Source organism: Eriocheir sinensis, chromosome 58 (genome assembly GCF_024679095.1).
Source record: "Eriocheir sinensis breed Jianghai 21 chromosome 58, ASM2467909v1, whole genome shotgun sequence".
Taxonomy (NCBI): Eukaryota; Metazoa; Arthropoda; class Malacostraca; order Decapoda; family Varunidae; genus Eriocheir; species Eriocheir sinensis.
Genome location: NC_066566.1, coordinates 2316007 through 2328506, shown reverse-complemented (window position 1 = coordinate 2328506; position 12500 = coordinate 2316007).

Genomic DNA, 12500 nt, shown 5'->3' with positions numbered 1-12500 from the left:
CTCTGCGCCTATTAATTAAGCACTTCACATCTCCCGGAAGTTTGTGATAATTACGAAAAGAAAGGAAAGCATATTTATTGTTCCCCGGATTAGTATTCATAAAAAAGAGTTACAGAGATAAACAAGTCAGGTAAAATTAGTTCACCAATGCATATCAAGTCACGGGACACACGGACACACACACACACACACACACACACACACACATATATACACACACAAATTACATATTGGTTTGTGCATAACTTGCTTCTTTTTGCTTAGTTTTGCATATTAACGAGAGAGAGAGAGAGAGAGAGAGAGAGAGAGAAAACATGGGTACCTGGAGTGTTGGGTCTCATTTGCATGGGTTCCAGGTGAGGCTGTTAACCCACCTGCTTACTCATCCCCCTCTCTGCCCTCCTCCTCCTCCTCTATCATCTCCATTTCCTCCTCCTACACCGCTTCTTTCTCCTCCTCCTCAAATATATCTCTCGACCTTTTTCTTCTTTGGCTTTATTTCTTATGTGCATTCTGACACCCTTTGTTGCCTAGTCTTCTTCTTCTTCTTCTTCTTCTTCTTCTTTCTCCTCCTCCTCCTCCTTGTGCGTGATCTCTGGCATTACATTCGTCCTCCTTAAAGTTTTCTCTCCTCCTGTCACTCACAATTATGCGACTCGTTTACTTTCTCTCTCTCTCTCTCTCTCTCTCTCTCTCTCTCTCTCTCTCTCTCTCTCTCTCTCTGTGGCTATCAGGTCAGCTTACTCTCGCATTCAACTTAATCATTTGCTTTTATTGAGTTACCCCCCACAACCCCCACCCCGCCCCCCTTGCCCCCTAAAACCCCCTCTCCATGCTCCCCCACCCCGCCCCCTCCCCCTCCCCCTCCCCCGCCGCAGCCTAATCCTTATCTTAACAAGCTCAACAATTCCGAAGGTGATTTGAGATTGGTGTGTGTGTGTGTGTGTGTGTGTGTGTGTGTTGGTGATGGTGGTGGTCATATTGATATTATTACTATTATTTTTATTATCATTATTTCTATTATTATATTTGCTGTGAAGTTTTTGTTTTTGTTTAATTCTTTATCGTTCTCCAATATTGCTACTATAAAGTATTTCTCTCTCTCTCTCTCTCTCTCTCTCTCTCTCTCTCTCTCTCTCTCTCTCTCTCTCTCTCTCTCTCTCTCTCTCTCTCTCTCTCTCTCTCTCATTCAGCTCAGCCTAGTCACTCACTTCCCCTCATCTCTCCACTTGCATCCTCCTCCTCCTCCTCCTCCTCCTCCTCCTCCTCCTCCTCCTCCTCCTTCTCTTCTTCTTCCTCTTCCTCTTCCTCCTCAGCGCAACACTAACAAACTGAATTAACGCAGACAAACCCACTTCTAACTCTCCTCTTCCGCCACTAACTCGACCTCTCCTCCTCCTCCTCTTCCTCCTCCTCCACCTCATGCTCCTCCTCCTCCTCCTTCTCTTCTTACTACTCCTATTGCTACGCCCACTACTACTACTACTACTACTACGACCATTACTTATGAAGGGACTAATACCATTGATGTCATTACTGTTGTTGTTATTTCTGATGTTTTTTGTTGTCGTCGTTGTTTTTAATTAGTCGAGAATTGATGAGGTTCCTCTTGTAGTAATTATATATACAACACGTGAAGGAATTTACATTTGCAATTATATTATTTTCTAGCTTTGTGTTTTCCTCAATATCTATACTTATTTTTTTTTCTTGATTATTGTTTCTTTTTTAAACATAAGAAAGAAAAACAGATCCTAATAACTACTACTACTACTACTACTACTACTACTACTACTACTACTACTACTTCTATTCCCTTCCACTTAAGTTCGCATTGTTGAAAAAAGAACAAGATGCGAAGAGCTCTCATAGTTCCATTCGATCCTCCTCCTCCTCCTCCTCCTCCTCCTCCTCTCCAGGGCGCCAAAACATCAACACAATCCACCTCTCCGTCGCCTTCGCTGTTTACTGGATAATCAAAGGTTGTCTCAAGGAGGGGGAGCGATAAGGACTTGAGGGGATGAAGGGGGAAAGGGGTGGGGAGGCTTGGGGATTGTGGGTGTGGGTGGAGTGAAGGAAATAAGGTGGAGAGAGTATTTGCAATGGGGTTGAAGATGAGAGGAAGTGGAAGAGGTAGTGGGTAAAAGAAGGGATTGGAGAAGAAGGAAAAGAAGGGAGGAAGGGAGGAAGGAAGGAAGGAAAACAGAAAGAAAGACATATTGGAAAAGGTGAAGGGGAAAAAGGGAGAATGGGTATCAGGTGTTGAAGGTACAGGTGTAGTGGGGTATGTATAGAAGTTGAGAAGCATCTGCCATATAAGATTGATAGGGTTGGAAAAGATTAAATGTTTGAAAGGGATTGGATGGGAAAGGTAAGGAAGGGGCAAGAGGAAGGGGGTGAAGGGGAAAAGAGGGTAAAAGGGGGATTTGTAGGAGCAGTGTAGTGTGGGTCGTATCTGAAGGTTTGGGGAGCATCGTTATGGAGAAGGGAACGGGAAAGAATGTGACAGCATGGTTTTAAAAAGAGTAGGTCATGCCTTACCAATTTGCTATTTTCTGCCACAGTGCATAAGGCAAGGGGAAATTTGACAACCTACACATTTTTTTGGTATAATGAAAAAAAAACAAAAGAAAATAAAAAAAAAAATCACGGAAATAAATGGAGAAGCAAAACTGGATTGGGTCGAGGCAACATCTGGACACAAGGATTGCAAAACTCCACCAAGGCAACGAGTTACATAACGAAAAGGGTCCCATAGGCTTCTGTACTGAGCCTTGGACCATAACTCTGCCGGCTGAAGACTCTGAAGGGGTGGAGGGTAATAACAGGGGCCAGAATGAGATTATAAGAAGACAGAGCGGGGGGTTGAAGTTGAAGATAGATACAGGGGAGATAAGGGAGATAGAGCAGATAAGGGAGAGGATAAACGGTGACTAACAAGGGAATGGAGGAGGGCTGGAATGGGCTTGAGAGGGCTGGAACGGTGGCCGGCGGGAAGCTGCACCGATGGAGGACTAATAATGAGGGCAGGAGGGAGGGGGTAATTGGGGGGGGTATTAATTAGAGAGGCACCTAGCGAGAGACTGACCGGCGGGGGGAGGGCATCACCATTTAAATAAGGTGGACGCTGCTCATGTTCAGCCCCGCCGCACCTGTTATTAGCAGCCCAACACACCTGAACCCCCGGCTACACCTCCCCTCCATTCCCTCCCCGCCCCCGCCACACCTGGCCACACCATAACCACAGCACTACTCCTCCCTCCCTCCCTCCCTCCCTCTCTCAATTCCCTCGCCACTCGCCTCTCACCCAAGGCACTCTCCTCTTAAGTGCCGTCCCTTCCTCTTCCTCTTCCTCTTCTTGCCTTCCCTCAAAACTCGCCTTCCCACACACAGGGCAAGCAATGGAAAGAGGTTTAGTAATATTGAAAGTCACAAACCCTGCAAAAATATAGCTTCATGTAATGTCAGTACAATAAATCATTCTTATAATGCAATAGTTATGTAATAGTCTATCCATGTGGCCTTGACGAAAGTAGTCTTGTGTATTATTTATGTAAAACTCATTTCATGTTACCTTGATGTATTATTTTTTATGCTGCCTTCTTGAATACATTATCATAACTATGTATCATTATTGTTATTTGATACTGATGTCAATGCTTATCGTTTTGGTCACATCTTCTCAGGACAAAGCGTACCACATGTTCCATCACGGAGTCTGCCAGCGAGGCGCCACACACCTGTCCCCACCGTACTTAGAACTAAACATATCCGTGTCTATTCTCACGGCAATAACATGCTTGAACTCTGAACTATGAACGCATGCTTAGCGAACGGTGCTCCCTCCCTCCCTTAGTTGCTTCACGCCCTCCATTCTCCCCGCCCCGCTCCTCCATCCGTCTTCGCGCGTCCTCCCTCGCCTCCCATCTGGCGGCCGCGGAGGCTGTATCGCGCCGCGCACATCTCGCGTCGCCCCCCCGCCGCCGCGCACCGCCGCCAGGCCTCATTAGCGTCCACGGGGAGGCGGGGTGATAACGCCTCCCCACGCAACGCCTCCCCTGCACCTTATTCTCCAAGGCAAACCACACCCTCCCCTGCACCTTGCCCCACACACCTTCCCTTCCCCTCCCATTGTCCCCCCTTCTCCCTACAGTTTAAGACCTATTGCTTCTTCTTCTCTCCACACACCTTCCCCACCCACACCTTCCCCTCCTCACACCTTAAGACCACTTGCTTCCCTTTACCTTTCCTCTCCCCATAACCTAAGATCTACTCCTTCCCTTCCCCTCACATTGCCAGTCTTCCTCTCCCTACAGTTTAAGACCAATCGTTTCCCCTTCCCTCCCCATCCACACTTTCCCCTCCCCACACCTTAGGACCTTTTTCTTACCTTCCCCTTTCCCCTCCCCACACCTTAAGACCTCTTGCTTCCCTTCCCCTTTCCTCTCCCCATATCCTAAGATCTACTACTTCCCTTCCCCTTTCCCCTCCCCACTCGCTCTCCCTCGCACATATTTCTTCCCCAAATCTTCCCGTACAATACTTGCCTTCCCCTCCCCACACAACCCCTTCCCTCTCTCCTTTTCTCTCCCTAAGCCTTCCCATCTAATGCTTTTTCCTCTTCTCCCCACACGACTCTCCCCCTCGCACCTTTTTCCTCCCCAAGCCTTCTTCTCCAGCCTAAACAAGCAAGTCCTTCTCTCTCACTCTTTTCCTCCCTAAGTCTTCCTTTCTTATGCCTCCCTTTTCTCCTATCCACACAACATTCGTCTTCCTCTCTCCAGTATTTCTGCTTTATACCTAACATGCCTTTTCTTGACCTTCTATATCTCTTCTCTCTATCCCTCTCTCTCTCTCTCTCTCTTCCTCCCCACTCAACGCCTCCCACTCCTAATCCCAGCCCGTGCACTCTCCCCCTTACAACTTCAGGCTTCACTCCGGCTCTGTGCTACATCCCAGGAAGTCTTATCGGCCCTGTCAATATAAGCCTTTTAGATTTCTTTGATCTGAGGCTTAGCGGCTAGGTACGTCACCACCAGAAGAGGGGATAAAGGAACTATTACTACTCCTACTTCTACAACTACTACTACTACCACTACTACCATAAAGAGTGTAAGTGCAAACAGGTCACAGCACAACACAGCACAACGCAATACTCTTAAAGGAAGCAACAGAACGAACACAAAGAGCGGCGTCCAGGTTCTTCTACAGAGAGGCTTAAGGTCATATTCTGAAACATTTCCGCACCCAAACACACACACACATATGACAAGGCTTTCGTGGGAGTTGTGGGCATTTCCAGGGGTAGTTTTATGACCCTGGTGGTAGTTCGACCCTTCCTCTGTACCATGAACCTAAAGGAACACTCACGAGAAGCCGGTACACCTCCCTCTCGGGCTTTGGATATAGTTAATGTGGGAGGTGAAGGAGTCTGACAATGCCATCCTTAGTCTGCGCGTGGCTCGACTCGGCATTAGCAGTAACAACACCTCGGAGGCAGGTAATTGAATGAGGAGCGGAGAGACCCTGTTAGCGGGGAAATGGAAGGGAGGAATGAGGAAGGGAGCTAACTTTTTCTTTCGGCTTTTTCTCCCTCATTCTCGGTGGTGGTGGTGCTGGTGGTGGAATGTCTAGTCTGTCTGTCTTTACATTTGTTCTTTCCTTTTCTCTTTTGGTGGTGGTGGGATGTCTCGTCTGTCTGTCTGTCTGTCTATGTGTGTTCTTCTTCGCTTTCATGAGAGTCTAGCTTAGTTTTCTGTTTTGCTTTGTGTATTTCGATGTTTTTTTTTTTAGTTTCTGTTTATTTTGGATGTCTGTATTTCTTTGTTGATGTTGTTGTTGTTTTGGGAGGGTGTAGGGGGAGGGACTTTAACTGCTTGTCTTTCTAACGGTCTGTCTGTCTGTCTGTCTGTCTGCTTCTCCGTCTTTCTTTTTGTTTATGTGTCTGTGTGTGTGTTGGTCTTTCATTTATCTGCTTATCTGTTTGTCTGTTTTAATCCTCTGTTCTTAGTTTCGTTTTCCTTGTCTTTTTTTTTTGTCCCACGAGAAAATTTGTGTTTCAGTTTTTTTTTTTGTTTTTTTTTTTTGTTTATATTTCTTCGATTTTTTCTTTTTACTTTTGTGTGTCTGTCTTCCTATCTGCTTGTCTACTTATCCGTCATTTTCTCTTGTCTGTGTGTCTGTGTGTGTTCAGTGTTTCTGTCTGTCTGTTTGTCTGTCTGTCTGTCTGTCTCATTCTGTTCTTAAGTTTCGCGTTCCTTGTCTTCTATTTTTTTTGGCCCACGAGAAAGTTTAATGAGCATCACATCGCCTTACCGTACGACACCTGGACCTCCCTCCGTCACCTTGATATCGCTTACCTGCAAGAAAAAAGACAAGATTCAATAACATTTCTACTTATTAATCTCTCTCTCTCTCTCTCTCTCTCTCTCTCTCTCTCTCTCTCTCTCTCTCTCTCTCTCTCTCTCTCTCTCTCTCTCTCTCTCTCTCTCTCTCTCTCTCTCTGCCCTTATTTCTTCTTAAAACACATTCCCCTTCTTTTCCCTTTCATTTTCTTTCTTTTTCCTCCCATTTCCCATTTACTCTTTGCATTTCCTTTCCTTTACTTTATTTTTTCTTCCTTCACTCTCTCGTTTTCGTTTCCTTTCCTTTCCATTGCTTTCCTGTCATATCCTTTCCTTTAATATTCCTTTCTTTTCTTTCCTATTATTTCTTTTCCTTTGCTTTACCTCTCCTGTCCTTTCCTTTCATATCCTTCTTTTTCCATTCCATTCCTTTTCTTTTCTTCGACACACACACACACACATACACACACACGCAATCACACAGACACACACCTACATACATACATACCCATCCCTACCCTCCCCCACCTTCGTCCTTCCATCCTCTCCCTCTCCCCCCGGCAAAAAAATACCCCTCGTAAATCCTCCCCCGCCCTCCCCGCCGCACACGACTCGCCTCAGCAGTGACCAACCCGCCGCTCCCACACGCCTCGTTCTCACCTCCACGCGATTATACCTTTTGCAGACACCTCGCCACGGCCAGGTAAAAATGGACGCTAAAGATGAAGGAGGAGGAGGACCAAGAAGACTCCACCCTCATGCCCATACTCCTCCTCATTCTCCTCCTCTTTCTTCTTCTTTTTCGTTTTCTCTTTCCTTCCTTCCTTTAGAGATGCGTTATATAGTTTTCATTCCTGTTATTTCTTTTCAATAGCTTTCCAGTCCTGTCGTTTTCTTTCGTATCCTTTTCTTTCCCTTCCCTTTCCTTTCTTCTCCAACACACACACACACACACACACACACACACACACACACACACACACACACACACACACACACACCTACATGCATACTCCCTCCACATTTCTTCTCCTTCCTCTCTCCCCCTCCTCCTTTTTCGTTTTCTCTTTCCTTCCTTCACCTCCCTCCTGTCTTCCTTCGTTCGTCTACCTTTCCTCTGTTGTTTCCCTTATTCCGATCTTCTTTCCTATCCTCTGTTCCTTCCTTTCTCTCTTACATCTCTCCATCCCTTTCTCCTTTCCTTAAGTCACTTTTTGCCTCCACTCACACGCCCCTTCCTTCCTATCTTCCTTCCCTGATTTCATCCTCCATCTCTCTCCTTCCCTCCTTCGTTCTTTCCTTCCTTCCCTGGTTTACTTTTCCCTCTTTTACCTTCCCTTCTCCCTTCTTTCCTTCCTTCCCTCTACCTTTCTCTCATCCCTCCCTTCCCTGACTCCTTCAACCTTTTTCGTTCCCTCTTTTCCTTCCTCTTTCCTTCCCTCCTTCCTCAATTCCTTACTTAACTGTCATTCTTCTCTTTCTATCTCTTCCCAAATTACTTCCTTGATGTCCTCCACTTTCTAACATTCTCTCTATCCTTCCTTCCTGCCTCCCCTGACGTCTTTTCTACCCTTCCTTCCTTTCCTGCATGAGTCGAGAGAAGAGACACTGTGGCTCTTCCCTTCTCCCCCCCCCCACCCCACCCTCACCCCCGTGCCTTTCCTCCCCCGCGTTGAAAGAAGCGTCACTCCCTCCGCTCGTTACCTCCGGCCGTGTAAGGTAGGGCGGGAGGACAATATGCATAAATTGAGACATTGTGAAGGAGGCCCCCCCGCCGCGCCCTGCCTTGACGGACGACGCGGCGCGGGGCGAAGAAGGAGCAAGGGGTGATGGGGGACGGGGTGGTGGAAGGGTTTGGAGGTGAGGATGGCAGGAACTAGGTGAGACGGAAAGAGATGAGAGAAAGAACATGAAAACATCTGTCTGGAATAGGTCGGTCAATTTCAAGTCTGTGAACCTGTAAACTTAACCCAACCTTTGCCCATCTAACCTCTTTCACGGGGAAGCTCCTCTAAACCTTGTAACCTGTAAACCTAACTTAACCCAGCCTATCCCTACCTAACCTATAACTGGACACCTCTTCTAAACCTAACATCACATCCTGGAAAGAGGTGAGAGGAGGTAAGAACATTGAAAAGGTCAGTCAGGTTTAAGGGGTAGCTCATATAAAGCTTACTTGTACAGCTGACCTAACCTTTATCAAACCTCCTTATGTGTCAGCTCCTCTAAACCTGTAACCTAACCTAACCTAGCCGATCCCTATCTAACCTATAACTGAACAGCTCTTCCAAACCAACATAACATCCTTAATCAACCATTTCCTAAAGATACTTGGAAAGAGATGAGAGGAGGTAAGAACATTAAAAAGGTCTGTCATATAAAGCTAAATTATACAGCTGACCGAACATTTATCTAACCACTTTCACGGAGCAGCTACTTTAAACCCAACGTAACCTTCCTTCCTTATCTAACCATTTCCTGAAGGCACGGTGTCTAAAGCATTGGTACTCTCCACACGACTGCCACGCCTGTTCCACGCATCCACAGCGCTGTAAGTCCACCAAGCCTTGCCTGATCCCTTATCAAACCTGGATTTATCAAACTTTAACCCACTGCCTCGCCTGTTCCACGCATCCACAGCGCTATAAGTCCACCAATTCTTCCCATTCCACTTACCAAACCTGGATTTATCGAACTTAAACCCCCACCCGCGAACTTCACCCAGCTCCATATGGTTCAGGTGATGGCGAAGAAGGTGAGGACGATACGGAATAACGAAGGAATGTACGTAGGAATGGAAGACGGCGAAGGATGACAAGGGCAGCTGACGAGGGTGATGAGGATGGGCAGGTGAGTGAAAGGTGTGACGGTGCAGGTGAAGGAAAGGGGTGATGGACTGGGGTGACGAGGGGATTAAAAAAAGGGAGGAGGAGGAAAAAAATTGAGGGGGATGGGGAGGAGAAGGGGTTGCTGATGGAGAGGGAAAGAACAAAGGCAACAGTGAACAAAAAAGGGAAAAGGGAAAGGAAAGGAAGAAGGTAGAAATGAAAAAAAGAAAAAGGGAAAGATGACATTGAAAAAAAGGAAGATTTTAAGAAAGGGAAAGGGGAAGGAAGGGAAAAGTAAACACGAGGGAAAAAAATGTCAAGAAAAGAATGAAAAAAAAAGGAAAAAAAGGAGAAACAAAGGAAAAAGCGAAGGGAAGGGACGGAAAGGGGAAGGGAGAGAAAAGGAATAAAGAGAGGAAGAACAGAAAACAAGAAAGACAAAGAACATACAAATCAGCTTATAAATGCAAACCTCCTTAACACACACACACACACACACACACACACACACACACACACACACACACACACACATTCACACACATAGGAGGCAAATTTGAGCAGCCACAACGAAGGCCTCACCAAATTAACAGGAGTGAGGGCGGCCAAGGAGTAATGAGTGGATGAGCATTTATGTGGAGGAGGAGGTGGAGGAGGAGGTGGAAAGAAGGAAGACGGAAAAGAGAATTAAAAGGAAAGAGAACAGCAACATAAGGAATAAATAGGAGAAAAGGAGAAGGGAAACTAATGTGTTAAAGAATAAATAAAAGAAGAACGAGAAGAGAAAGAAGAAGAAAAAAAGCAGAGGGAAAAGAAAAAGAACAAGAAGAACAAGAAGAAAAACAACAACAGGAATAACAACAATAACAACAGGGGAAAATAAGACTAGGGAACCAAAGAGAAAGAAACGTATCAGAAAGAAAGAAGGAATGAAGAGAGAGAGAGAGAGAGAATTATGAGGGGACTTCTTCTTTCCCTCACCGCCACCACCACCATCATTACCACCACCGCCACTACCACCATCACCAACAACAACAACACCACTGCAAACTCAACCACTACCACTTCCCTCACCACCACCTCTTCCCTTTCATCCACCACCACCACCACCACGACCACTCACACCTGGGCTCACTAATGCAAACAGCCGGTAAGTTGGGAGTTAAATAAACATTAAATTAACTGAAGTAATTGTGGGTTTGTGGAGATAACTCAGATGGCCAACGCAAACCAGCTCTCTCTCTCTCTCTCTCTCTCTCTCTCTCTCTCTCTCTCTCTCTCTCTCTCTCTCTCTCTCTCTCTCTCTCTCTCTCTCTCTCTCTCTCTCTCTCTCTCTCACACACACACACACACACACACATGAGGAAATGATGTTAGGCTAAAAGGAAGGAGCAGAAAGGTTAGTCAGAGAGAGAGAGAGAGAGAGAGAGAGAGAGAGAGAGGTCAAAGCAGGCAGGTAGCAGGCAAACCATTAAGCAGAACCGACAAAGTGGATGCATAAAATAAACAAAGTAAAAAAATAAACATAGTCAACAACCGCAAGCTATTTTTTTTTTTCAACCCATGACGCCGCTAAGACTGCACCACCACCACCACCACCACCACCATCATCACCACCACCACCAAAAAATCAACACCAGTCGCCACCCTCCACTACTTAACCCTTCCATTTTCTTTCTTTTCTTATTCCAGCTTCATTCTTTTCCTCTTCCTCCTCTCTTTTTATTTTCTTCCTCACTTAATTTTCTCCTGTTTTTTTTTTCTTTTCTTATTCCAGTTTGATTTTTTTCTTCCTTCTCCTCTCTCTTTTTCTTCCCCACTTCCTTTTCTCCTCCTTCTCTTTTTCTCCTTCTCTGGTATATCTTCCTATCCTTTCTTGCTTCTTCTCTTTCTCTTCCTTCGCCTTCTACACAATGATATCAATTTCGCTTTTCCCTTCCACTTCCTCCTCCTCTTGTTTTCCTCTTCCTTTCTTCCTCTTCTTCACCTCCTCCTCTTACATCTCTCCCTCCAAATTCCTCTCATCTAATATCCGTCTCTTCACCTCCATCATCTCAATATCCTCTTCTATTTCTGCCTTCTTCTAATCTTCTTCCTTCACATTTTCTTCTTCATTCTTCTTCTCAAACTCTTTTTTTCCTTTGTCTTCTCTTTTTCTTCATCTCATGCACCTTATTTTCACATCGCATTCCTCCTCCTCCTCCTCCTCCTCTTCCTCCTCCTCCTCCTGTCTTCAGAAGTGTTGCGTTAGAAAGCAATCTTGAAAGAAAGGCTTGAAGTTTTCCCGATAGGCTGAGTACTCTCTCTCTCTCTCTCTCTCTCTCTCTCTCTCTCTCTCTCTCTCTCTCTCTCTCTCTCTCTCTCTCTCTCTCCCCTCCTTATACCACTCACCGCGTCTCTCCACCTGTCACCGGCCCTCATTTCTCTCTCTCTCTCTCTCTCTCTCTCTCTCTCTCTCTCTCTCTCTCTCTCTCTCTCTCTCTCTCTCTCTCTCTCCATCTCTTATTATTGCTTCTCCCTGCATTCCTTCTTCTTTTTCTCTATTATCTTTCTTCAAAATGTTCTGTTTATCTTTTCCTTTCTCCTTTCTCTTCCTTTATCTGGTTTCTTGTTTCTATCCTTCCCATTTTTTTCTCTGCTTTGTTATTATTTTCTCTTTTTGATTTTTTATTCCACATTTAGCATAATAATCCTAATTGTTTCTCCTTCTGTTTTCAGTTTTTCCTTTCAATCTCTCTATCTCTCTTTTCCCTCTCCTTATCTCCTTCCTCCCTACACCGTATTATGCATGAGAAGGAGGAGAAGGGAAAGATTGAGGTATGAAAGAAGGAAAGGAAGGAGGGAGGGAGGGAGAGGGAGGGAGGAATACAGGAAGGGAAGGAGAGAGAGAGGGAGGGAGGAAGGGAGGAAGGGAGCGAAGGAGGACGGGAGAAACAGAAAGGAATGGATGGAAGGCGGTAAGACAGATGGGGAGAGAGAGAGAGAGAGAGAGAGAGGGGGGGGGTTATCTCCGGGGTCAGAGGGAATAAATTTGTCATAAAGAAAAATACCAATTTCTCTTCGCAGGATAAATATTGGACTTTGGGCGAAGGAAGTTTGTCAGCGGTCTCTCTCTCTCTCTCTCTCTCTCTCTCTCTCTCTCTCTCTCTCTCTCTCTCTCTCTCTCTCTCTCTCTCTGATTTCTCTTTTAGTTCCTCTTTCCTCTTCCTAGTGTTTTTTTTCTTTTCCTCTTTGTATTCCTCCTCCTTTTTATTCCTTCTGGTCTTCTTACCTCCCTTTCCTTCCTTCCTTCCTTCCGTTCTTCCTTCCTTAATTCCTTTCTTCCTTC